Source organism: Ornithorhynchus anatinus, chromosome 7 (genome assembly GCF_004115215.2).
Source record: "Ornithorhynchus anatinus isolate Pmale09 chromosome 7, mOrnAna1.pri.v4, whole genome shotgun sequence".
Taxonomy (NCBI): Eukaryota; Metazoa; Chordata; class Mammalia; order Monotremata; family Ornithorhynchidae; genus Ornithorhynchus; species Ornithorhynchus anatinus.
Window position 1 is genome coordinate 44,621,887 of NC_041734.1, and position 27,871 is coordinate 44,649,757.

The 27,871-nt window shown below is 44.3% G+C and overlaps 1 protein-coding gene across 3 annotated transcripts in view; it reads left to right on the forward strand.

The window, feature by feature from the left end:
• LOC100080375 (LIM domain containing preferred translocation partner in lipoma) overlaps positions 1-27,871 on the forward strand; it is a 721,700-nt gene that overhangs the window by 54,897 nt on the left and 638,932 nt on the right. For 2 of the 3 annotated variants that reach the window (XM_029068642.2, XM_029068641.1), the window contains exon 2: positions 2,505-2,623. The gene's annotated coding sequence lies outside the window, so the exon portion shown is untranslated. Of the gene's footprint in view, positions 1-2,504; positions 2,624-7,293; positions 7,438-27,871 lie in introns of those variants that run through there. The other variant, XM_029068644.2, reaches the window with a different exon arrangement.

The window sequence follows — 27,871 nt, forward strand, 5'->3', positions numbered from 1 at the left end:
TTTATGATACTGGAAGAACAGGATAGGTGGGGCTATGTCTAATAAGTTTCATTGCAAACACTGACACAATATTGGTGGAGAGTCCTGGGAAGCAGCGTTGCCTAGTGGATAGAACATGGGCCTAGGAGGCAGAAGGACTTGAGTTCTAACCCCAGCTCTGCCACTTGTCTGCTGTGTGACTGTGGGAAAGTCAGTTCACTTCTCTGTGCCTCAGTTCCCTTATCTGTAAAATGGAGGTTTAAGACTGTAAGCCCCATGTGGGACAGGGACTGTGTCCAACCCAATTTGCTTGTAATAATGTTGGTATTTGTTAAGCGCTTACTATGTGCAGAGCACTGTTCTAAGCACTGGGGTAAACACAGGGGAATCAGGTTGTCCCACGTGGGGCTCACAGTCTTAATCCCCATTTTACAGATGAGGGAACTGAGGCACAGAGAAGTTAAGTGACTTGCCCACAGTCACACAGCTGACAAGTGGCAGAGCTGGGATTCGAACTCATGAGCCCTGACTCCAAAGCCCATGCTCTTTCCACTGCACCGCTCTATGTACCCCAGTGCATAGCACAGTGCCTGGCACATAGAAAGCACTTAACAAATACCAAAATTATTTATTATTAAAGTAGTACATTGATCAGGAACAGAGCAATATGCTTCTACAACTTTTTGCTTCTTTTAAGGTTACCCACCAGTCTCCCATTTCCTCCCCTCTATCTCCTATTTCCCATATCTTCTTTCCATTTTATAAATGAAAGGAAGCACCCTAATTGGGTACTTCACAGCTCTGGCCTCCACCTTGCAAACTGGCCTCTCTTAAGAGCTTGATGAGGGGCAGGCCTTTTTGCTCGTTGGTCACCGTCCACTAAGCACCAGGGAGACAACTTTTCTTTTTGCCCCCCTACAAGTATAAAGACAAAGGTTGGGAACAAAGACATCATAATCTGATAAAGATTGTCTTGAGAAGCAGCATGGCTTAGTGGAAAGAGCCCGGGCTTGGGAGTCAGAGGTTGGGGCTTGGGAGTCAGAGGTTGTGGGTTCTAATCCTGACTCCGCCGCTTGTCAGCTGTGTGACCATGGGCAAGTCACTTAACTTCTCTGGGCCTCAGTTACCTCATCTGTAAAATGGGGATGAAGACTGTGAGCCCTATGTGGGACAACCTGATTACCTTGTATCTACCCCAGTGCTTAGAGCAGTGCTTGGCACATAGTAAGCGCTTAATAAATGCCAACATTATTATTATTATTATTTTTATATTATCTGCTGAGGCATCTGTATTCATTCCCTTGATGAACTCATTCACTCCCACAGCTTCAACCTCAACTATCACTTCTCTGCAGATGATACCCGAATCTATATCTCCTCCCCTGTTTTCTCCTCCCTCCACACGTGCATCTCCTTCTGCCTTCAGGACATCTCCACCTGGATGTCCTCCCGCCACCTAAAACTCAATATGTCCAAGACTGAATTCCCTATCTTCTCCCCCAAACCCTGTCCTCTCTCTGACTTTTCCATCACTGTGGACGGCACTACCATCCTTCCCATCTCACAAGCCCGCATCCTTGGTGTCATCCTTGACTCTGCTCTTTCATTCACCCCACGTATCTAATCCATCCTCAGAACCTGCAGGTCTCATCTTCACAACATCACCATGATCTGCCCTTTCCTCTCCATCCAAACCACTACCACGTTAGTACAATCACTCATCCGATCCCGACTGGATTACTGCATCAGCCTCCTTTTGGATCTCCCAACCTCCTGTCTTTCCCCACTTCAGTCTACACTTCACTCTGCTGCCTGGATTATCTTTCTATAGAAACGTTCAGGGCAAGTCACCCCGCTCCTCAAAAATCTCCAGTGGTTGCCTATCAACCTTCGTATTGAGCAAAAACTCCTCATTATTGGCTTCAAAGCTCTCCATCACCTTGCCCCTTCTTACCTCACCTCCCTTCTCTCCTCCTACATCCCAACCCACACACTTCACTTCTCTGGTGCTAACCTTCTCACTGTGCCTCATTCTCGCTTGTTCCACTGTTGACCTCTGACCCACGTCCTACCTCTGGCTTGGAATGCCCTCCCTCCTCAAATATACTTGTCACACTTCCCCCCTTCAAAGCCCTAGTGAAGGCTCACCTCCTCCAGGAGATCTTCCCTGACTAAGCCTCCCTTTTCCTCTGCTTCCCCCCACCCCAGTGCTTGTGTATATGCATACATATTTATAATTCTATTTATTTATACTAATGATGTGTGTATATCTATAATTTTATTTATTTATATTAATGTTATTGATGTCTTTACTTGTGATTTATAATTATGATTTACTTGTTTTGTGGCCTGTCTCCCCTCTTCTAAGACTGTGAGCCTATTGTGGGCAGGGATTGTCTCTGTTGCTGAATTGTACTTTCCAAGTGCTCTGCACACAGTAAGTGCTCAATAATAAGATTGAATGAATGAATGAATATTCATAGGGAAGGCCCTCTGTGTTGATTTTTCTATTTGTTTTTCAACAGGGGCTGAAGAAAAGCCTGAAGTTGTGCTTAAGATTGATCTGGGGTAGGTGTGAGAGCTGAACACCTCACTGTGCCTTTGGTTTCTTCTTGCCCTAGAGAAACCATCAGTGAAGACCCTGGTATGTAAATAGCAGTTTCTATCCTGTACTTCCCAATTTTCTTTTTTTCATTAGTCCTTACTGTACATATAAGTAAGGTTCAGCATTCAGGAGTGCTGGGGCTCAAGGCCCGGGGTCACCACTGGAAGTGAGTGGGGGTTCTTCTTGGAGCTCTGTAAGGTGTCTTTATTGGACAGTGGGCCAAATCAGGGCAGTCGAGGCAGCTCATCTTTGGGGACTGGAAAGTGCCTGATAATGTTAGCATTTCCCTTAGCTGAGGATTCTGGGTAGGGGGTGGGGAAATAGAGTTCTATAGGGGACACAGCAGTCCCATAAGTCCTGATCCTCTGGCCTTTAGCCAAATAAGCTGCTCTTGTCACGTGTTCATATCTGTCCCCAAGATTGAACCTTAAGTGTTTCGAGGCTCCCCTCCAGCGGCTTGGGGCAGCTGAGATTTAGCATTTCTCATCAGCCAGCTGGGTTAGCTTCTGGTCCAGTGGCATCCCAACAACCATGCTGCAGGCTGACTGGGACTTGGTTGGCATGGCCTGGGCCTAGACCAGATCAGACCTGGGCAGAATCCTGGATTTCTGACTCGCCAGGGTTCTAGTGAGAAGGGAGGGGCACCAAACCATACAAAAGTACAGTTGTGTTTCTGTCCCCCTCTAGATCTTGAGCTTGTTATTGGCAGGGAATATGTTTACCAGCTCTGTTTCATTTTACTCTCCCAAGCCCTTAGTACAGTTCTGTGCACACAGGACATGCTCAATAAATACCTTTGATAAAGACTGTGGACAAACATGAGGGATCCAGAGAAGAGTGATTAAAGCCTTTGAAAACAGACCTGATCCGGAAAGGTTAAAAGATTTGGTGGTGTTTAACCTAGAGAAGAAAAGATCAAAGGAACACTTAAGAATTGTTTCAGGTGAATGGTGACTGTTACCTCATATCCATTAAGGACCAGTCAAGAGGTAATGAGTATAAATTAAAACAGGAGAGATTATGGTCTGAAATGAGGAAGAATTTTCTGACAGAGTGATATAATCCTGGAATATGGAGGTTGTGGGGTATGCTTCCTTAGTCTTCTTTAAGCAAAAACATACATCTCTCTGTCCTGGAGTCTGGGGCTAGGTGATTTCTTAAAGTCACCTCTCTACATTCTCTGAGACAAAATGGCGGGATCGTTCAGTGAGCTGCACACCCCATATTTGAGTGGAAAACCTGATCTCAAATAAGTGGTAAACTACAGGCATAGAGAATGAAAATGCTCATAATTCTTTCCCTTCAATGCAATTCATAGGTCTTTGCTTACACCCTGGACTCAACTATTCCTGTAAACTCAAGGCCATCAGACCATGAAATGCTTGGCAGACTCCTTGAGAAAATGATCTTTTCTCACTGCTCAAATCCAAAGGGTTCTTAAAGCCTCTTAATTGGACAACGTGACTGTGATGTAGCTGAAAGCCTGCTGTTAACCTATGTGGTTGAACTGCAAATGATTGAACAGAGTAACTCTTAGTACGTCTCGGCTCCTTTTGCTTAATCTGCCTGCCTCTGAGCAAAAGTTCTTGCTTTGGTCTGTTTCATGGTGCAGGCCAATTCCCTGCCCATTTTTCCCCCCCTCCTGCCGGACCTCAGCCAAACGTGACATGTTAGCTGCAGTTTGTCCTCCTGTGGAGAAACAGTCCAGTCTCTTTATCAACCCTGGCCCTGTGTTCCTCTTGTGATTGGAGAGCAGGCTGTGTTTGCTACCCAGGATGGCATCTATCTCATTATAGAAAGACAGAACCTATCTCATTAATACCCCTTAATATTGATTAACTGCTACTGGCCTGGGTGTCAGGCTTGCTGCTTGGATTGCATTTTAGTTCACATGAGCCAGAAGGGCTGCTGCAGTAAACTTCAGGAACTTTGTCACAGGTTAATCAGTAACTTCCTCACTTATAGGTCCTAGGGAGTGTGGACTACAATTCAATAGTATTTACTGAGCGCTTACTATGTGCAGAGCACTGTACTAAGTGCTTGGAATGTGCAATTCGGCAACAGATAGAGACAGACCCTGCCCAGTGACGGCCTCACAGTTTAATCAGAAGAGACAGAGGGCAGAGCAGAACGAAACAAAAACACGATAACATTTTCATGATAAATAGAATCAAGGGGATGTACACCTCATTAACAAAATAAATAGGATAATAATATATACAAATGAGCACAGTGCTGAAGGGAGGGGAAGAGAGGAGGGGAGGAGGAGCAGAGGGAAAGGGGGCTCAGCAGAGGGAAAGGGGGCTCAGCTGAGTGGAGGGGAAGGGGGAAAGGGGAGGAGCAGAGGGTTGGAGGGGGAGCAGAGGGAAAAAGGGAGAGCTCGAGAGGTGCTCTGGACTCCCTTCTGACATTCCATTGGGTCAGGTTAATGACATGCCCCTATATTTTTCAGCTTTGCCATTACATAAATAGGAGGCATAAAAGTGGAATACAAGGCAATCTCTAGCTGAAGATGCTTATTGTGGTTGGTCTTGTAGTATTGATTGAATGCCCACTTAGTACGGTACACTCTACAGCATAAAAAAGTGACATATGGTATAAAGAACTGATATGTTTGCTGCCCACAAGGAGCTTATACGCAAATGGGGAGATTTTAAGACTTTTGTCTTAATTCCAGTGGTGAAGAAAACATCTTGCACTTTGTTTACTCAGCTGAACTTGCTGGAAGTCTTCATCTACTGAATGTTTCAAGGTTTTATATCCATTTTTATTAAAAAAAAAATTAGTTCCACTTCAATCTGCAGTGACTTTCTTTGATGAATGAAGTCACAATGGATTAAGGAGCCAAACCTGTACTGTACTGAAATCATTTGGTGCTTTTTATCTTATTACCTCTTTTTTTTTTTTTAAAGAAAAAGCAATGTCTTGGGCATATAGATTTTTTTCTAAATGAAATTGTAACAATATAGTTTATGTGCCTTATTTTAAATTGGGAAAATGAAATGACTAGAAGTACAAAATATAAATTTTAACATGTGATGAAGGCTATAAACATAAAGTTGCATCTTACATTATATTATGAGAAGCAGCGTGGCCTAGTGATAAAAGCACATGCCTGGGAGTCAGAGCATGTGGGTTCTAATCCCGGCTCTGCCACATATCTGCTTTGTGACCTTGGTCAAGTCACTTAACTTCTCTTTGCCTGTTACCTCATCTGTAAAATGGGGATCAAGACTATGAGCCCCATGTGGGACAGGGACTGGGTCCAACCTGATTATGTTATATCTACCCCAGTTCTTAGAATAGTGCTTGGCACATAGAAAGTACTTAACAAATACCACTATTATTATTATCATTGATTGGGAATAAATACTTACTGTTAGCAGCATGTGGAACAGGGAATATATCTTGCCTGATTAACTTGTATCTATCCCGGCCCTTAGAGCAGTGCTTGACACACAGAGGTTAAAAAAATACTGTAAAAAAGGAACATTTTAATAAATACTGTGTGACAGTGATGAAGACAGTGCTCTGCTTAAATAGGGTTTTTTTCGGGGGCTGTTTGGATCCTAAAACTTAAAAAATTCAAACAGCTCAAGTCTGACCAGAATACTGAAAAATGGGCTGTGGCAGCATTAAAATGTATGGTTGGAATGTGACAGAAACTGTCCCACAGAAAGGGCAGGCGTGATCTTTCCTGTTTCTCACTGTAGAACTGGGACAGAGGAAATGTCAAGTGAAAATAGCTGGGCAAATATGAACCAGGGTGGCTTTCTGTCTTCCCAGCCTCAGAGCTTGGGCCTTCTCAGGGAGGCCCTGGGTGAGCTGGTATGGGCTGTAACACACTGGAGGCAATTAGTGTGGAGTGGCACCCAGAAGCGTAGGCCTGTAATACCCTCAGGGGTCTGGGTTGGTTCTGGAGTGTCCATAGGAGTGATTTCTATGCTCGAGGATCATCAGTCAATCAGTGGTTATTTATTGAGTGCTTAGTGTGTGCAGAGCACTGTTCTACGTACTTGGGAAGTACAACAGAGTTGCTAGACGCTATCCCTGCACACAAGAAACTTACAGTCTTTAAATCCCCATCTTCCCTCTCCACTTCATGGCCCATTGCCCATGTAGGTAGCAGATCTGAGACCATGTAAGTTTCCATCAGAGGAGCAGAATGTCTACAGCCTGTGCGGTGGCCGATTCCAGATAGGACTGGACACTTTGTCAAGCCCTGCCCCTAATGAGGGCTGATCCTACATCTAGGACATCCCCAGAAATATTTAACTCAAGAGGTGAGAAGTGTGTACCCCAGTCTCCTGGGAATATGCCCACCTGTGTTTCCTACATTTTCAGAGTACCAAATTATAAAGTTATGATACACTGCCGCCTTAACCCCCAACTTCCTCATTTGTCCTGAGACATATGGCAATAATTGTAGGGTGTGTCTAAATCTTTGCATCTTTTGGGGTTAATAATTTACGTAGAGTGGAATTCATTCTCAAGGGGGGCATGTTATCTTTGTGCCAGAGGAGAGGAGAAGGGTGATTTTTCTGACATCCTCTTTAGTCTGGTTCTCCATATTTGGAAATGTTTACCCATTGCACTGATCTATTGGAAGGGGAGGGGAGGTGACTCAGGATTTGGTAGAAGCAGGATTTGAATTCCTGTTTCCAGAAAGTAAGGGCTTTTTCTCCCCTCCTCCTATTCTCCCCCCCTCGGTTTTGGAAGCTCATCGGGAAACGTTTCAGTTCCTGTCCCCTTACAGCAGGACATCCTCCCGAGTTTCTCTGCAGTAGGAAGACGAGTGTGTGTGAGTGAGAGAGTGAGAGAGAGCGAGCACGCGCGAGAAGACCTGACGTATAGTAAGTACATCATTATTGCTGTAGCGAATGGTTTTCTTTCATTCAGATGGATTGCATCAAATTGCGTTCGCTCGCTAGGGAGGAGGTGAAGCTCGTTGCAGTCTGAATGAGGGGCTGTGGAGGGCTGAGTTCAGAGGAAAGTGTGAATGTAGAGAATTTGGGCCCCAGGAATGAAGCAGTGGGTTGGGAAGTTGGGGCGGGCTCTCCTGGATTTACACAAAGGGTCGCATTGTTTGGAAAGGAAAGAAAGACTTGTTTCATAGGCCTAGTTCAAGTCTTGGGGGATTGATCAGGTGTGTATGTATATGTGTGTGTGAATCACATGCTACCTTTTGACTCTACAGGTTAAAGTTGCAGCCTCACAAGTTCTATAAGATAAAATCAGAATATGCTTGCAGTAGCTTTAAATTGGAAAATCAGAGCTTTTGGGGGAATTTCTGCTTTCATAATTGGAAGTATCTCTAATAAGTGCATGAGTACACAGTGCTTGAGTGGTTATCGTGGGTGACAGCCTGTTAAATTCTTGATGTTAGAATTTAAAATGTTAAAAGAGACTGCCTTTTTCACTTTTTTGTTTACATATATATATTCTTTTGGCCATAACAGCTTTCTAATATTGTTTTCCTTCCTCACCGCCTTCCTGTCTTTCCTGAAAGGAAGTCACAGTTTGTCCAGAAAGCAGTACTATAGAACTGGGGCATTTATTTCAGCTTCATCAGTGGCAGTGAAAATGGTGTGCTGGAATGTCTAGAAAATGAGCATGTTTGCCATCTCTAATCCCACTGCTGTTCCTTAATCTGCATCTACTTTGGTACTATTGTTCCCGTCTCAAGGTGGGCCCTCAGTTTGAGCACATTTAAAGACTTAAATCAAAACAAAACCCCAAACTCAAACTCCCCACTGTTTTGATGTGCATTCAGAGGCTACAGAGATTGAGGACCACAAGCACTTTTAATATTCTATTTTACCCTAATTCTGTGCAGTTAAAAACCATGTCTTTCAATCTTTTCAGTTTTTAAGATCACTTCCACAGTCCATTCTCATGCCTTAAAAAAAAACTGAAAATAGCTCCACATTTTAACTAAAGAAAAGGAGGCTCTTGGACTTGATTTTTTTTGTGGGGGGTGAGGGAAGAGAAAAGTTGGTATTGCTAGTTAATTTAGGTGGCAGATTTAATAGACTAGAAAATTAGATCTGGCTAATAAAGCAGGATGTTGGCATCTAAGGTTGGGATCTTTGAACTGCTCTATAGTAACTGGAAGAGATTAGGAGTGAGAAATCACATTAACAAGCAGACCTGCTGTTCCAGGAATTGGACTTATTGCTTGCCTCGAGGGAGGGGTGGCTGGGTAGGATTAGTGGGCTCTCTCCAGATGGAAGGAGACTCTTCAGAGCTTGTCCTTTATACTGGTGTCTTAAGGGGACCCAGCTATGAGGAAACGGATAGCCGTCAGCATAACACGAGATGGGGAGATAGGAAAGGGTGATTCTTGGGTTTTGACCTTCCTAGGAAGGGAGGGGTAGAAAAGTATAACCTAGAAGAAGTGATAAGCTAAGGAGAAAGGTCAATGACTCCAAATTTGAATCCTGTGACTGGGAAAAAGTCATCGGGAATGTCGCTTACACGTTCTCTGAATTCAGGGACCTAAGCGTCCTTCCTTCCTTCCTTGTTTGGGCACTAAAAGTTCAGCAGCTGTCCAGGGCATAAGGTGGGTGAGTTTTTGCTGTTGATGGGCTGTGAGCCTGCTTTCTATGTCCTGTTTTTGTAAAATATTTTTTCCCATGGAGAATATGGAGTCTTATGAGTGATGCTGACATGGAAGGTTGTGCTTAACTTATTTTACATGTGTTTATGTATGTAAGAGATGTTTCTATTCTCCAAGCTCCATGGAGACCAGAATGTCATTTCACCTTTGAGAAGTGGTGCCTTTTAGGAGGACTCTCAATCAATCAATTGAATTTATTGAGCACTTACTGGGTGCAGAGCACTTTACTAAGCACTTGGGAGAGTATAATAGGGTTGGTAGACACAATCCCTGTCCTCAAGGAGTTTATAATCAAACGGGAGAGACAGATGTTAAAATAAATTATGGGTAGGGGAAGCAACCGAGTGCAGACTGAAAAGTCCAACACTACTTGGTTGAGGAGCTGCTTTCTAAAGAAGCTAGAAGCAGCACAGCCTAGTGGAAAGACCATGGGCCTGAGAGTCAGAGAACCCGGTTTCTAATGCCGGCTCTGCCAGTATATGTGCCGGCTTGCTGTATGCCCTTGCGCATGTCACTTAGCCTCTCTGTGCCTCAGTTCCCTCAACTGTAAAATGGGGATTAAATATCTGTTCTTCCTCCTACTTAGACCGTGAGCCCCATGCAGAACAGGGACTCTGCCTGACATAACTAGTATCTACCCCAGGGCTTAGAATAGGGTTTGACACATAGTAAGCACTTAACAAATACCATTAAAAAAAAGAGCATAACTGCTAGTCTAGGGCACTTCCATGCTTCTCTTGTGCCATGAGATGAACTTTGTTAGATGTCACAGCCCAGAGAAAGTGAATTCCCTCCACAGCCCTAGTGGTTCTGCTTATGCTTTCCCAGGGGCTGAATGAAGTGAGGTATATCCCAAACTCCATGAAGTGCATTCAAGGTGAAGAGTCTAGTGTTGCTTGGAGTATACAGAGCACCAGTCAGATACAACCACTGAAAATGTCCCCAGTTTGGGGGATTGTGTTTAGAAACTCCATCAATAAACAAATACCTATTGCAGTACTCCTAGCCCTTAGGGAAAAACAGAGTATGTACAGTACAAGGGGATGTTGTGTCAAACGGTCATAGCGATAATCATCACATCAGTGTAATGTGAGGAGGCAGAGAGTGTGTGGTCTTAATGACTCCACTCTAATTTCCCCGTGGCCTTTGACTAGGCAACATTTTGTTCGTGCAGTCAAATGGTCACAGAGTTTTGGCATGGCCATCTGTCGGATGAAGGTAAGGGGGACCCATCACCTCTTTAACAGGCTCTAATGAATATCCTGCAGATGGTGAGTAGCTTGAAATAGGAAATAACATAATAACATGGTTTGGAGTGGACTCATGAAAAACAAAAGGCTGCAATGGTGCAAAAGCATATCACCAGGTATGGCTTCTGGTTTCCATTCAGCCATGAGTGAGGGAATTGTGACTTTTTCAGTTCTTCAAGAAGAAAGAAGTTGTGATCCAGCCCTTTCTGGACACCATATTCGAAGAGCAGGATGTCTCTCTGTGAGAGAGTGACCTCTCTTTATTCAGCAAGGCAACATGGTGTGCACAAGGGAGCTGTATCCCAGTCCCTGGTTACCTAGCCAGCTCTCCCACCTGTCTGACTTAGCTCCCAACCCTCTCCCCTACTTTCCCATCCTTCCCTGCAGTATTCTCAGAGGAGATCTCCTCCCTCCTCGCAGGTGCCACCACCTCCACCTGTACTTCGGACCCCATTCCCGCTTACCTTATAAAAAACTATCTCCCCTTCCCTCCTCCCACCCTTAACTTCTATCTTTAACAACTCACTCTCCAATGGCTTCTTCCCTTCTTCCTTCAAACATGCCCATGTCTCCCCCATCCTAAAAAAACCCTCTCGACCCAATTCCCCTTCCAGTTGTCGTCCTTTCTCCCTCCTAACTTTCCTTTTCAAACCCCTAGAATGTGTCATCTACACTCGCTGCCTAGAATTCCTCAACTCCAACTCTCTTCTGGACCCCCTCCAATCTGGCTTCCATCCTCTCTGCTCCACCGAAACTGCCCTCTCACAGGTCACCCATGACCTCCTTCTTGCCAAATCCAATGGCTCCTACTCTATTCTAATCCTCCTCGACCTCTCAGCTGCCTTTAACACTGTCGACCATCCCCTTCTCCTCCACACTTTATCTCACCTTTGCTTCACGGACTCTGTCCTCTCTTGGTTCTCCTCATTTTTCTGGCTGTTCATTCTCGGTCTCCTTCACAGGCTCCTCTTCCTCCTCCCATCCACTAACTGTAGGGGTTCCTCAAGGATCACTTTTTGGCCCTCTTCTGTTTTCCATCTATATTCACTCCCTTGGTGAACTCACTCGCTCCCATGGCTTCAACTATCATCTCTACGCAGATGACACCCAAATCTACATCTCCTCCTCTGTTCTCTCCCCCTCCCTTCAGGCTCGCATCTCCTCCTGCCTCCAGTACATCTCCACCTGGATGTCTGCCAGCCACCTAAAACTCAACATGTCTAAAACTGAGCTCCTTATCTTCCCTCCCAAACCCTGTCCTCTCCCTGACTTCCCCATCACTGTGGACAGCACTACTCTTCTTCCAGTCTCAAAGGCCCACAACCTTGGTGTCGTCCTTGACTCAGCTCTCTCCTTCACCCCACTCGTCCAATCTGTCACCAACACCAGCCGGTCTCACCTTCACAATATCACCAAGATCCGCCCTGTCCTCTCCATCCAAACTGCTGTCATGCGGTACAAGCTCTTATAATTAGAGAAGCAGCGTGGCTTAGTGGAAAGAGCATGGGCTTGGGAATCAGAGGTCATGAGTTCTAATTCCGACTCCGCTACTTCTCTGCTGTGTGACCTTGGGCGAGTCACTTAACTTCTTTGGGCCTCAGTTACCTCATCTGTAAAAATGGAGATTAAAAAATGTGAGCCCCATGTGGGACAATCTGATTACCATGTATCTACCTCAGCGCTTAGAACAATGCTCTGCACATAGTAAGCGCTTAACAAATACCACAGTTATTATTATTATTATCATTATTCTATCCCAACTGGATTATCGTGTCAGCCTCCCCTCAGATCTCCCTTCCTCCTGTCTCTCCCCACTCCAGTCTATTCTTCATTTTTCTGCCTGGATCATGTTCCTACAGAAATGCGCTGGGCATGTTACTCCTCTCTGCAAAAACCTCCAGTGGTTGTCTATCAACCTTCACATGAAACAAAAACTCCTCACTCTTGGCTTCAAAGTTCTCCATCACCTTGCCCCCTCCCACCTCACCTCCCTTCTCTCTTTCTACTGCCCACCCCGTACACTCCGCTCCTCTGCCGCTCACCTCCTCACTGTCCCCCGTTCATGCCTATCCCGCCGTCGACCCCTGGCCCACGTCCTACCACTGTCCTGGAATGTCCTCCCTCCTCACATCCACCAAAATAACTCTCTTCCCCTCTTCAAAGCCCTACTGAGAGCTTACCTGCTCCAGGAGGCCTTCCCAGACTGAGCACCCCTTTCCCTCTGCTCCCCCTCCCCTCCTCCCACCCTCTGCTCATCCCTCTTCCCCTCCCCTCAGCACTCTGCTCATTTGTATATATTATTTATTCCCATATTTATTTTGTTAATAAGGTGTATATCCTTGATTCTATTTATCTTGATGTCTTGTTTTTGTTTTGCTTTGCTGTATGTCTCCCCCATTTAGACTGTGAGCCAGTCATTGGACAGGGTTTGTCTCTTATCTGTTGCCAAATTTTACATTCCAAGTGCTTAGTACAGTGCTCTGCACTTAGTAAGCACTTAATAAATACTGTTGAATGAATGAATGAATCTGACAAGATCTCTGTCCTGAGTGTGGCTCATTAAATGACAGCCCAAGTCTTAGATTGTATAGCCACGTTCCACCACAGGGGAGTCTGAGGCTTTTCCGGGACTCCTGACCGAGCTGCTGGAATCAGCTTCTGGACATGCCAGGCCAGGTCTGTCTGGCACTTCCTCACCCTGGTGAGCAGCCAGCTCTGTACGTAAAACTCTAGGTATGTTCTCCGGCTTGGGCAACTCCCCAGTAGCACAGAAGTTGCTTCTCTAGCTTTCTCCCTCCCCCATTTCTGAATCTAGGGGTGTTGGTGCCATGGGAAGGAGCCAGAATGTCGAAGGAAAGCCCGGTGTGCAGAATTAGTGTGATTAACCAGGGCAGCAGCTTTACAAGCCTTAGGTTCTGAGAACCAGCCTCGTACTGTGGATGCAGTTCATTCGGAAAAGCTGTGCATATTCAAATTCGAGATGGTTTTTCTCACCTGTTCCTTTTCTACAGAAGAACTCCTACTGTACCATGATTGACAGCGTGGCCAAGTGTTTAGAGCATGGGCCCGGGAGTCAGAAGGACCTGGGTTCTAATCCTGGTTCCATCACTTATCTGTTGGGTGACTTTGGGAAAGCCATTTAATTTCTCTGTTTCTCAATTACCTCACCTGTAAAAAGGGGATTAAGCCTGAGTCCCCCATATGGGACATAGACTGTGTCCAACCTGATTACATTATAGGCACTCCAGTGCTTAAAACCAGTGCCTGGAACATTGTAATCACTTAAATGCCAGGAAAAAAAATTAGTCCAGCACGATGTTTTTTCTCTGACAAAGGCACCAGTAAAGGATTGGTGAAACAAAGAGTGGATTGCCCTCATTGGGGAGGCAGTGAGGTGTGGTGGAAAGGGCATGGGGTAGGGAGTTGGGTGACCTGGGGCTCTAGTCCTAGCTCTGCCTCCTAAGTGGCCTTGGCAAGTGAGTAAACTTCTCTCTGCCTTGGTTTCCCTAACAGTAGAGAGAAAATACCTGTTCCTCCTCCTTAAATCGTGAGCCCCATGTTCATTCATTCATTCAATAGTATTTATTGAGCGCTTACTATGTGCAGAGCACTGTACTAAATGCTTGAAATGAACAAGTCGGCAACAGAGACAGTCCCTGCCATTTGACGGGCTTACAGTCTAATCGGGGGAGACGGACAGACGAACAATGGCAATAAATAGAGTCAAGGGGAAAAACATCTTGTAAAAACAATGGCAACTAAATAGAATCGAGGTGATGTACATTTCATTAACAAAATAAATAGGGTAATGAAAATATATACAGTTGAGCAGATGAGTACAGTGCTGAGGGGATGGGAAGGGAGAGGGGGAGGAGCAGAGGGAAATGGGGGGAAAAGAGGGTTAAGCTGCGGAGAGGTAAAGGGGGGGCGGTAGAGGGAATAGAGGGAGAAGGGGAGCTCAGTCTGGGAAGGCCTCTTGGAGGAGGTGAGTTTTAAGTAGGGTTTTGAAGAGGGGAAGAGAATTAGTTTGGCGGAGGTGAGGAGGGAGGGCGTTCCAGGACCGCAGGAGGACATGGCCCGGGGGTCGACGGCGGGATCGGCAAGACCAAAGGACGGTGATGAGTTGGGCGGCAAAGGAGTGGAGCGTGCGGGGTGAGCAGTAGAAAGAGAGAAGGGAGGAGAGGTAGGAAGGGGCAAGGTGATGTAGAGCCTTGAAGCCTAGAGTGAGGAGTTTTTGTTTGGAGTGGAGGTTGATAGGCAACCACTGGAGGTGTTTAAGAAGGGGAGTGACATGCCCAGATCGTTTCTGCAGGAAGATGAGCCGGGCAGCGGAGTGAAGAATAGACTGGAGCGGGGCGAGAGAGGAGGAAGGGAGATCAGAGAGAAGGCTGACACAGTAGTCTAGCCGGGATATAACAAGAGCCTGTAACAGTAAGGTAGCTGTTTGGGTGGAGAGGAAAGGCCGCATCATGGCGATATTGTAAAGGTGAAACAGGCAGGTTTCGGTAACAGATAGGATGTGTGGGGTGAACGAGAGAGACGAGTCAAGGATGACACCGAGATTGCGGGTCTGAGAGACAGGAAGGATGGTCGTGCCATCCACGGTGATAGGGAAGTCTGGGAGAGGACCAGGCTTGGGAGGGAAGATGAGGAGCTCAGTCTTGCTCATGTTGAGTTTTAGGTAGGATCTGTGGCTGACCTGATTCATTTGTTTTATCTACCCCAGTGCTTTATACAGTACTTGACACATACTATGGGCTTAACAAGTACTATAATTATTAAGTCACAGACTATTGGCAAGAAAGCGTTACCTAGAATTCTAAATGGCATCAGTGCTGTAGGCCTGGCAGGAGCCCTCATCTGGAAGAGAAGTTCTAGGGATCACCTTGGGTTCCCATTCTCTTCACTAGGCCATGTTGCTTCTAGTCCCCTCTGAGTTCATTCAGAATGCTTGGCTGGCTGCCATCCTATCCTGGTGATTTGCCTATCTGGCGAAAACATCCTGTGTGCTTACCACAGTTTGGTCCAGTACTCTGATCTGGCTGCTGCAAATAACTATTTGGGTATGAGACCCTCCCTAGATACCATCCTTAGGAAGGAATGAGGTAGTAGTATTTATTGAGCATCTGTGTGCAGTGGACTGTACTAAGCACTTAGGAGAGTACAATTGAGTTAGAAGACATGTTTCCTGCCTCCAAGGAGCTTATTGTGCAGTGGGGGAGACAGGCATAAAATAAGTTACAGGTAGAAGGGAGAAGACCTAGATATATGAATGAATAAATGCTTAAATACTAGAATAGGATACTTTGTACAAAAGAACTGTAGGTGGGTATGAATACATAAATTTTGATAATAGGAGGATAACATATGGGGAGAAAAAGCTTCATTTGTGGAAAAGTCTCCTAGAGGAGGTGAGATGTCAGAACCAAATAAATTTGTGGCCTAGTAGAAAGAGGACAGACCTGGGAGTCAGAGGACCTGGGTTCCAATCATAGCTCCGCCTTATGGCTTCTGTGGGCAAATGCCTAAATATCTCTGTGCCTTAGTTACTACGTCAGTAAAATGGGGATTCAAAATCTGTTCCCCATCCTAGCTAGATTGTGACTGTGGGACAGGGACTGTCTCTGACCTGATTAAGTTGTATCTTCTCCAGCACATAGAACAGTGGTATATACATAATAGGTGTTTATTATTAATTATTCATTTGTTAATAGTAATAAGGAGCCTTTCAGTTATCTCCTTTCCATTCCCATGCTCATCAAGTAACCTCATAGCCTCATGCTCATCAAGTAACCCTTTGGATTCTTTAACCAGCTTCCTGCTTTTGGTGTAGGAGAAGAATATTTTATTATTAATTTTGATTCCCCACTATGACTTGTTTTTCCCATCTCCTGTCTTAAGATTGTCTAAGGTTTGTAAAATGAGTTTATAAACCTCTGCCTTATTTGATCAAATTTGCATGCTCTCCTATTCTCTTTAGCTTCACATTTCATACTCTATATAAACTGATTTTAAAAGTGCATTTTGAGAGGCTTCTTTTCTTTCAAATAAATCCCCTTCCTTTGCATCTCCAAATCATCTCTGTCAGAAGGTTGCCACGGGTAGACTTTTCTGTTTGTCATGTGTTCTGTAAGTGTCAGAGATACCAATTTCAGCTGAGTTCGGTAATCCTGCAGCAGTTTCTCTTGTACTATTCAGTCTTCAGATTAATCTCCATTGAACAATGTCTAATTTTTTTCAGGGAAGTTTTTATAGACATTTTCTGAAATACAAGGGGGGGAATAAATGGATGTTAAAAAATAGAAAACAACCAATTAAATAGTATATAGCATGTAATTCTCCTTGGAAACTTACCACAAAATTGAAGAGCACTTTAACAACTGGTAATTTAAATTGCATTTGAACTCAGTTAATGGTTTGTTTGCATGGGAACTTCAATCATTTCACAGTAGTTCTTTAGCAAAGTTGCTTGTTCCCTTCATAAAATAAAAGAAATCTTATTAGAGAAAAGGTTTATGGAGACATACTGGGGCCAATTTAGGTTGCATTTGAGCCGAAGGTTTGTGGGCGTACTGGATAAAATGGGATAAACAAAGTTTGGAAGACATCCTTTTTTCAGTTGATTGATTTCCAATGGTTTGTAGGATCCTGGGATCATCCTGTCTCTGAGCATGCCTGAAGGAACCCTTTCCAGCTTCCTGTTCTGTAGAATGGTTCAGCAGTAGAGTAATTTCTCCAACATTTTCTTTGTTTTCCAGACTATTGCTTTATCTACAGGTGCCCAGTACTGATTTCTATAGGTCCCTGCTAATCAACATGCCCACAGTTAATGCTTTCCCTGATTGTAAAGCTGAGGACAGTGAGAGCTTTAATGTCCTTGAAGGCAGCTTCCTGGAACCTTTTCTTGGACTTGTTATGACTTGATTTTGGCACTCTCCTTCTTTTGTAGACTTTACTAAATTGTTGCTCCATTACTGAGGGAGACAGGGCATGCTGCAATTGGGATTTGTATCAAAATCAAATACTTTAGATATGTAAACCCAATTTAAGAGTTCTGCTCAAATCATTTCTTAGGCCGCTCATAGTGAGGAATCCACCAATTTGGATCCATGGGTAACTTATTTTTGAGTGGTCAGTAGCCAAATGAATTCCATCAACTTCCTGTAACCATTATTGGCCTATTGATTAATGGTCACATTTCTAATGAGCTAGCTTTCACTGTTATTTATATCATTTCTTTGTTCAGGAGTTCTATGCGGAGACGGCCCATCAGCCTCATCATCACTAAATTAATCCTCCCGACACACACACACACAAACACACACTTCCCCTTGCCATAAAATGATTTTTCCTTAAAATCAGTGTGCAATGCTTTGGCATGGTCGGAGCAATTTTTTACACCACTTTTCTGATCTTGAATAGTCCAAGAGGGGTAAAGTGCTAGACTAGCAATTAGTCGCTGAAAAAGGGGTTTCCTTTTTTTCTTTTGGTGTTTGAGGTTTGCTTGACATAAATTAGAAACAACCTAAAAAGGCAAGGGCATTTTAAACCAGAGCTCAGTTGTTGATAGAAAGCGTCATGCTATTCCTGTGGTAGAAAATCTGGGGTAGTTTCATCTAAAATAGTCAGCTCAGTTCTTTCTTCCCCCTCTTCTTATTGACTTGGGGTGAATGCTGTTAATTGTGGTGCTTAAGGACTTACTATGTACTAAACACTGTACTAAGCCCTGGGATGGATAAAAGATCATTAGATCAGGTACAAGGACTCAAGGTCAAAAGGGAGAGAGAGCAGGCATTGGATTCCCATTTAGAGATGAGGAATACATTCCTTGCCCAGAGTCACACAGCAAGCAAGTGGTGAACCAGGGATTAGAACCCAGGTTGTGTGTGAAAACTCTGAAATCCTTTGTTTACAGTGTTGCTGGGCTAGGTGTACGTCTCGGGTATAGGTAAATAAGCGGGGCTAGCAGTAGCTCCTTGCAGGCAATTAATACACAGGAGCGTGTCTACCAAGTCTTTTGTATCGTATTCTCCCAAACACTTAGTACTGTGCTCTGTGCCCACATGGTAAATTATCAGTAAATACCATTGATTGATGTAGGAGCCCACTGTGGAGTTTAGTTTAATCCTGTGTTCACGCTTCCCTAAAAGTGCGGACACTAGGAGAGTTGCAGTGGTGGTATCTTTCGGTGGGGTGTTGTTAGTGATGGGGTATTAGTGACTGGATCCAGTAAGGTTCATTTTGCCATCTGGAGAGCCTCTTTGCCCTAATCGGGGAAGCAGAATCAATGAGGCCTATATCGTTTTCAGTAAAATGAGAATCCTACTAAACTCCGGGGCTTTAAATTCTGAGAATGAATGAGAAATTATAAGAGTTTGAGGACCTTTCTCTCTTGCTGAAAAAGATAATTTTCTTGATTTTCCTCCCCTCACCCCCCACTTTTAATTCACTATCTGTCTGCAAGACTTCAAGCTCATGCCCAGTAATTTAGAAGACATAAGGCTTTAACAACAGGCCTTGTTCAACCTGCCTGGGAGTAAGAAACACACAATTGGTGTCTTTCCTCCCTCTACCACTGTCATCTTATAATTTTGGACAAATCCCACCTCCTTCCTTGGGTAGTCCAGGGGTATAATAAGATTGCCTCCCTCCTACCTGCTTTCAAGAAATATTCAACAGACAACTGGAATGTAGCTGGTCTCTCAGCCTGCCTTTAAGGAGAGTTTAGACAGAAACGGAGCTGTGCCCTGTGAAAAATCATAGGTGCAAGTAAATGGGGAATGTCTGCTTGGAGACTTCATAAAACTAAGTACCTAAGAGACCTCACAGAAGCCAAAATATCGCCCTGTTTGGACCATGCTTTGTTTGATTAGATAATCACTTCTCTTGCCTTGAGGCATAACTGTCCCCTGCAGGAGTCAGGAAGGAAATTATTTCCCTCTGTTGACACCACTATATAATTGGCTACTGTTTCCAGGTTTTTTTTTTTTTAAATATTTCCTCTTTTGTCCTTAGATGAGTCAGGAATTGGCCTCTATAAGAAGCCAAAAGTTGGTTTCTTCCTGGTCTGTTGTGTTAATTTCTTGGCTTTTCAGGATTACTCAGGTTTTCTCCAAGCTTCTGTCCATCTGTTTTGGAAGCACCAATTGTTTTAATTTAATTTTCAGGTTTTTGTTTTGCCTCTTGTATTGCAGCTCTTTAGCACCTTCAGGATGGCATTTCTAGGTGTGGATAGAGACACAAGTCAATAAAATAGTGGATGTGGCTAAATGGGGGTCACTGCTGCCTAAACACACTAGGTAATGCCAGTCAGTCATATTTATTGAACACTTCCTGTGAGCAAAGCACTATACTAAGCATTTGGAAGAGTACAATATAACAATAAACAGACAATTCCCTGCCCACAACAAGCTTACAGTCTAGAGGGGGAGGCAGACATGAATATGAATAAACTATAGCTATGTACATAAATGTGGGGGGGCTGGGAAGGGGGCCTGGTTAAAAGGAGCAAGTCAGGGTGATGCAGAAGGGTGTGGGAGAAGAGGAAAGGAAGGCTCATCTCCCCCTCTTGACTGCTCATCCTGGACAGCGAACGTGCCTGCTTATTCTCTTGTACTTTCCCAAGGGCTTAGTACAGTGCTCTGCACAAAGTAAGTGATCAGTCAGTATGGTTGATAGAAGAAGAGTTTAGGACCTTTGGGGCCGGAAGTGGTATATAAGACTTAAAAACAGATGCTTCTTTACCTCTAGATGGGTTCAGAATGTCTTACCTTGAATTTTGCATTTACCTGCCAGAAATGTGTTCCCCAGTCCTTTCTGTATTTTCCAGGGTCACAACAAAAAATCCTCCTCAAAGCTCTGAGCGTGGATTCCCCCAAGGAGACCCCTTATTAGGATACCTGTGGCCTAATTTCTTAGGCCTGGCCTAATTTTTCTGTGCTGAACTTGTTGGTGTAGGGTGATTACTGGCTAAGCGATGTAAAAAAAAAAAACTGAAAGACAAGAAAGACCACAGATCTTACCTCTGAAGTGCTGTCTGCATAGTTCCTTCCTCTGCATTATTTCCTTGTAACAGGAAGGAGCCTATGATAGCCAGCAACCTAGAATGGTTTCCTCCTGATTGCTAGGTATACATTATTGCAGGAAAGGAGGTGGTTGTTTTAGCTCCTTTTCTTTTCTTTTTTTTTTAATGGTATATGTTAGTGCTTATTACGTGCTGGGCACTCTAGTAAGCCCTGATGTAGACACAAGCTAATCGGGCCAGACACTGTCCATAATCATAATAATAATATATGTTATTTAAGCGCTTACTATGTGTCAGGCACTGTAATAAGGACTGAGGTAGATACAAGGTAGTTGGGTTGGACACAGTCCCTGTCCCACATGGGGCTCACAGTCCTAATCCCCATTGTACAGATGAGATAACTGAGTCACCAAGAAATTAAGCAATTCGCCCCAAGTTCACAGCAGACAAGGGGCAGAGTCAGGATTAGAACCCAAGTCCTTCTGACTCCAAGGTCCATGCTGTATTTTTAGGCCACTCAGCCCTTTTTTGGGGAGCATTTTGTCCAGCTGATTTATAGACTTCCTTCTGAATGGTGCCTATCAGACTGTTGCTTCTCATGGAAATAGTCACTATAGTCACCACTATGGAGAAGCTTCATAGCGTCACCATTCCTTATTGCTCTATTTCCATCAAGTTTTTGGTTGGGACTTACTGGACAGATATAGGATGATGCTTTAAATCCCATTTGCCTGGGGGTGCTGCTCTTCTGTGTTTTTTGGTCACATGATATGTGGAAGCAAAGTATACTGACAGGACTGGATGGATTTTTTGTGTTCACCCATTAAACGTAATGAAACCCCTTTACCTTCTGCTTCCCTTACCGGTCACAAAAACCCTTTCAACATTGTGTATATGTAGGGGTGTGTATGTATAGTGCAAATCGTTATCCCATAAAATCTTTCTTTACACTGTTCCTGTGAAACAGAATAGTTATCTCCCATTTTACAGGTGGAGATACTGAGACTTAGAGGTGCACCTCCTTCAGTAGGAGGGCTGGGACTAGAATACAGGTTTTTTTGACTCTTATCTGAGTGACGAATTTGGGTTTCTCCATCACTATCCATACATATCTGGATGTCTACGGGGATCAAAACAGTATTGATCTTAGAGATAGTTGGTATTTGTTAAGCGCTTACTATGTGCCGAGCACTGTTCTAAGCGCTGGGGTAGACACAGGGGAATCAGGTTGTCCCACATGGGGCTCACAGTCTTAATCCCCATTTTACAGATGAGGGAACTGAGGCACCGAGAAGTTAAGTGACTTGCCCAAAGTCACACAGCTGACAAATGGCAGAGCCGGGGTTCGAACCCATGACCTCTGACTCCAAAGCCCCGGCTCTTTCCAGTGAGCCACGCTGCTTCTCTATCCAACAAGATTTTTGAAGTGACCAGGTCCACTAGAAATACTTTTCGATTTGACACTTCATCATTGTAGTTGAAAACTTTTCATCCAGATAGTTTTGTTTGAGATGTTCTAGATGCCTCTGAATCTGACTAGAAGTTTCACAGTTGAGTGAGGTGGCCAGTGATAGCACTTGTGGGTGCTGGAAACCCAGGTGCATGAAGAGCACGGGCCTGGTAATCAGAGGTCATGGCTTCTAATTCCAGCTCTGCCACATTTCTGCTCTGTGACCTTGGGCAAGTCGCTTCACTTCTCTGTCCCTCAGTTATCTCATCTGTAAAATGGAGATTGAGACTGGAACTGTGTCCTAGCTGATTTGCTTGTATTCACCCCAGTGCTTAACAGTGGTTGGCACATTTATAAGCACTTAACAAATGCCATCGTTATTATTATTTGCTCCAGGCATGTAGTGTCAAATGACACCACACAATATGTGTTGTGGTGGTCTGCCTGAACCTAAAGTGTTTCTCTGTGGGAAACCCATGTCCCCCCTATTTTGCGTTCCACTCCCAGGATCCTCTGAACATGGGTGCCTATGACCAATGGAATTCAGTACCAAGAGCTGATATGGAAGGAGGCTGGGAACTTCAAAATAGCTTCCAAATATAAAGACAGAAGACAGACGATCTGAAAGCTGTTCTGGTGTGAAACTGGTTGACTGGATTCCCCATGCTAAAGGCAGTGAGCTTTTTTTTCTGCACACTGGCTGAGAAAAATATTCCTTAGAAAAATTGAACCTCTTCGTTAATGGATTAACCCGTCAATAAATTCCATTTATTGAGTGCTTCCAGGGTGTAGAGTGCCGTATTAAGGGTTTGTGATAGTACCAGAGAGTTAATAGGCATGGTTCCTACCCTCAAGGAGCTTACATTCTAGGAGAAGAGTCAGGCATCATTTACAGATAGAAGAAAAAGAGATATGGCAATAGTACAAGGGTTAGTGCTTAAGTTATAGATTTGTTCAAAGTGCTACGGGAGGTTGAGAGTTCACAGGCACTCGGGTGGCACAGAAGTGCTGAGGTGAAATTGTTGGAGGGGTTATAATCTGGGGAAAGAGGTTTGACTGGGGAAAGAGTTTAAAGAGAAATAATTCATAGGTTTCTCTAATCAATAGTTCCACCTAGGGTTTGGGGATAAACTCTCTTAAGCCGGTGGCACTCTTCATTTGGAAAATTGATGCCTTTTTTAAGTTTGTAAGCCATTTTGAAAAGGAATATGGCCCTCTTGGGTATTTGCTCATCAGGTAATATGAGAGAAGCAGCGTGGCTTAGTGGATAAAGCACGGGCCAGGGAGTCAGAAGGACCTGAGTTCTAATGCCGGCTCTGCCACATGGACAAGTCACTTAACTTCCCTGGGCCTGTTAACTCATCTGTAAAATGAGGCTCAAGAGTGTGAGCCCTATGTGGGACAGAGGCTGTGTCCAACCTGATTAACTTGTATCTACCCCAGCACTTAGAGCAGTGCTTGGCACATAATAAGCACTTAACAAATATCATTACATTCCAGATGGGGTAAAATCTGTGGTCAGGCCAGTGGACCTCTTCAATACCCTTAGGTTAGCATCTTGAACATAATTTGCTTTAAATCTGTGCTTTAAAAATCTCTTCCTCACTGACAACATGTGGGGAAACAGATTCCTTATTATTATTATTGTTAGTAGTAGTAGTAATAATAATTATCTGATTTGTTAACTGCTTACTATGTTCCAGGCACTGTACTAAGTGCTGGGGTAGATACAAGCAAGTCGGGTTGGACGCAGTCCCTGTTCCACGTGGGGCTCACAGTCTCAATGCCTATTTCCCAGATGAGGTAACTGAGGCACAGCGAAGTGAAATGACTTGCCCAAGGTCAAACAGCAGACATGTGGCAGAGCCAGGATTAAAACCCATGACCTTCTGTCTCCCAGACCCGTGTTCTATCCACTAAGCCACACTGCTCCTTTACTGGCATTAATTTACAAAAGTGTCTGCTTTTAAAAAATAATTGAAAAAGCACTTTTTAAAATGTTTTTCCCTTTTACATAACCCACTCCACTCAAAATAGACAAGGAAAAATATGTAGGTCAAAGTTTTGGCTCCTCAGCCTTGACAATGTCCTTTTAATTATATTTTAGGGACCTGTGTCTTCTGATCAGTTGGGTAATACTTTGTCCTAAGATAACACATAAATCAGTATTTTCTTGGCTTAGGATCCTCGTTCTTGTAGTTAGTTTGTGAATAACGCTGGCATTAAGTGCATTGAGCTGATTCAAGCAATTATGTCCTGCAGGACTGACAGCTAAAGGCACAAACATTTTCTGATTAAAGCAAAAATGTACTTCGAAAACAAAAAATAACCCTCTGTGGCTTTCTTCCAGGGAAAATTGTTTCAGCAGATAATTTCACAAAGATGGCGAGTTCCCTAGAAAGAGGTGGTCTGTTTAAATGCTAAAGAAAATAGGGCAGGGCTTCTGCTGTGAGAGAGAAAGGGAAAGAGAGCAAGTTGGAACAATAATGATAATAATATAATACTTGTGATATTTGTTAAGCACTTACTATGTGCCCACCACTGTACTAAGCACTGGGGTAGATACAAGATCCTCTGGTCCCACATGGGGCTCACTGTAAGTAGGAGGGAGAACAGGTATTAAATCTCCATTTTACAGATGAGGGAATTGATGCACAGAATAGTGAAGCGACTTGCCTAAGGTCACACAGCAGACAGGTGGTGAAACTGAGATTAGAACCCAAGTCCTCTGACTCCCAGGCACTTGCTCTTTCCATTAGGCCACACTGTTTCCCTGTAACAGGGCAAAATTTCCATGGGCAAAATTAAGTCTTTTGTTAAATAAGATGGAGAGGGTGACTCCTTCAATTCAGTGACTTCCTCATCCTTCCTTGAAGGATGCTCAGAATCAGAACCTTCGCTAGCATAGAAAATCTGCCTCTGCTGATTGGGGATAGAGAGGAGAGGGTTGTAGTTAGTGCTGAAAGCTCCCTCAATTCGTGGGAAGGAAGAAGCTCTTGGTCACCTCAAGAGTTGGGTGAGAAAACTGACATGAATTGACAGAGCCTGTAACCTGAATCAGGTATGCTTGGAGATGTTTTCTCCCACGGTCTTGAACCCCAAGTCAGCCTGATAATTCACAGTAGTCCCAGCCAAACAGGGGTTTATGGTTGATTTAGCTACAGAACATATTAACATTTCAAAATAATACTAAAAGAAGACATAAATCCAGGTCCAGTAGAGTGTAGCCATCAGACCAGTGGAACTCAGGAAAGCACTGAAAACTTAGGTCACTGAGAATTAAAATAGATGAAAAAGAAAAGGGTGTACTTCACCAGCCTCCCTTAGCACCTTAGGATACCATGTAGGAGCAACCCATCTTTCTAAGCTGTCAAAGCCTTGGGGCTGTTGGTGTGTGCGCCCCCTCCCCCCCCCCCCAAGAACTATTCATTTATTTTTCTTGACATTGTTGACTTGATTATTGGCTCGGTTCCCTGTTGTTTTTTTGCAATCCCTTGTTTCCACTCTTTTTATTTGCCTGCTCTCTATTCGAACACTCAGGGACTGGCACATAATGCTTGGCCCAGTGAAGGTGCTTAATAAATACCATTACTATGTAGCACCAGAATAAACATTTCTATATCCAACTTGCTGGCAACTGTGGATGTTCCACAGTTTATCCAGGTCTCATTTTTTTTTTGTCTCTCCTCTCTTATGGGACCTGCTTTTCTGATCATTTTATTCCTTGTTAGAATTTCCACAATAAAGTGGGAATGGGGTGGAGGTGAAACTCAAATTAGTTATGCAGCTGTGGTACTAGATTTGATCAGGGAGGAAGCTGAAACTAGCGCTTAAATTGAGGATTTTGTGGGGTTTATCAGTAGATTTCAATGATCCCAGCTAGCCTTATCTTCGAATAACATGAATAATTGAGAAATGGATGAAAAGAAATGACCTTAGTTTCCCAAATACTGTCCTAATGCCTTCCAGGTGTTTGCCATCTCCTCTTCACTGGCTGTGTGTGTAATGGTTTGTCTCAACTTTGGTTCTGATTTGGAGTTTAGGCCATAGAGTGTAGGGGTCTGGCTTGGAGTCCAGATGCCCTGTTTAATCCCATCTCTGAAGCAGATCAGCTTCTCTCATCTTTCTCTTTTATTTCTTCTGTTTCCTTGGCTTTCATTCCTCTCCTCCTTCCTCCTCCTTGCTCTCTTCAAATACCAGCAGGTAGCTTGGTGTTTTGACTCCCTGGGGAGAGCTTCTTTGATTATCTCGGTCCCTCACTGACTTCCTTCCTACTTCTCTCTCTTTAGTTGTGGCCACCTGGTTTGCCCTTCTTCTTCTTGCCCCCTATGGGCCCTGGTGACTGATCTTTTGTGAGTTTTCTATCTGTTGTTGACATATTTCAGACACTGGCAGACTTGGTGAGCAGCTGGAACAACTAAGGAGATACTCCAGGTAAGATGATGAGATTTCTGAGGGCCCAAGTTGACAGAGATTGTGGGGAGAGGCTGTATGGAGGGGCTAGGGTTACCAGAAGGGGAAGAGAGGGACAGTACTGGGCAGGGGGAGAGGAAAGAGTGGAGGAGGAATTTGTGGAAGGAGAAGCAGCGTGGCTCAGTGGAAAGAGCCTGGGCTTGGGAGTCAGAGGTCGTGAGTTCTAATCCCAGCTCTGCCACTTGTCAGCTGTGTGACTTTGGGCAAGTCACTTCACTTCTCTGTGCCTCAGTTACCTCATCTGTAAAATAGAGAATAAGACCATGAGCCCCACATAGGACAACCTGATTACCTTGTATCCCCCCTCCCCAGTGCTTAGAACAGTGCTTAGCACATAGTAAGCACTAACAAATGCCATCATTATTATTATTAGAAGGAAAAGGTCAGAGGGAAAAAGAGAGGTGTAGAAAGGAAAACAAGGAGATGAGCTTTACAGCTCCCACTGTAAGCTCATTGTGGGCAGGAATCTTGACTACTAACTCTGTTAATATTGTATTCTCTCAAGCACTTATTACAGTGCTTTGCACAACATAAGCACTCAATAAATGCCATCAGTCGATTGAGCTACCATTCCATAACACACTGGCCAGAAAGGCCATGCCTAGATGGCAACTCCAAGAATGACATGGAAGTGTGAGGTGGGCTAAGGCTGAGGGAGGGGATGGAATGGAGCAGCTAGCAACCTCCTGGCTTTGCCAGAACTGGTCCTTCCCTGCTGAGACTTGGAGCTCCTGATGCAAACCAGAATAACAGGTTTCTGTTTGCCTTGGGAATTCCAAGTAATGACCCATATTGGACCAGCTCCGCTGTGGTTCAGTGGTGGTAATAATCAGTCATATTCACTGAGCACTTACCATGTGCAGAACACTGTACTAAACATTTGGAAGAGTACGGTATAACAATAAACAGACTCGTTCCCTCCCCACAGTGAGTTTACAATCTAGACGGGGAGACAGACATGAATATAAATGAATAAATTACAGATATGGACAGAAGGACGTAAGTGCTGTGGGACTGGGGGCGGGGGTCGGGGGGATGAATAAAGGGAGCAAGTCAGGGTGACACAGAAGGGAGTGGGAGAAGAGGAAAGAGGGCTTAGTCAGGAAAGGCCTCTTTGAGGAGATAATAATAATAATGGTATTTGTTAAGCGCTTACTATGTGCAGAGCACTGTTCTAAGCGCTGGGGTAGATACAGGGGAATCAGGTTGTCCCACATGAGGCTCACAGTTAATCCCCATTTTACAGATGAGGTAACTGAGGCACAGAGAAGTTAAGTGACTTGCCCACAGTCACACAGCTGACAAGTGGCAGAGCCGGGAGTCGAACCCATGACCTCTGACTCCGAAGCCCAGGCTCTTTCCACTGAGCCACACTTTGCCTTCAATAAGGCTTTGAAGTTGGGGAGAGTCTGTCGGTTATGAGGAGGGAGGGCAGAGGTAGTATAGGTGGCTGGGTAGCCTAACCCCCCCC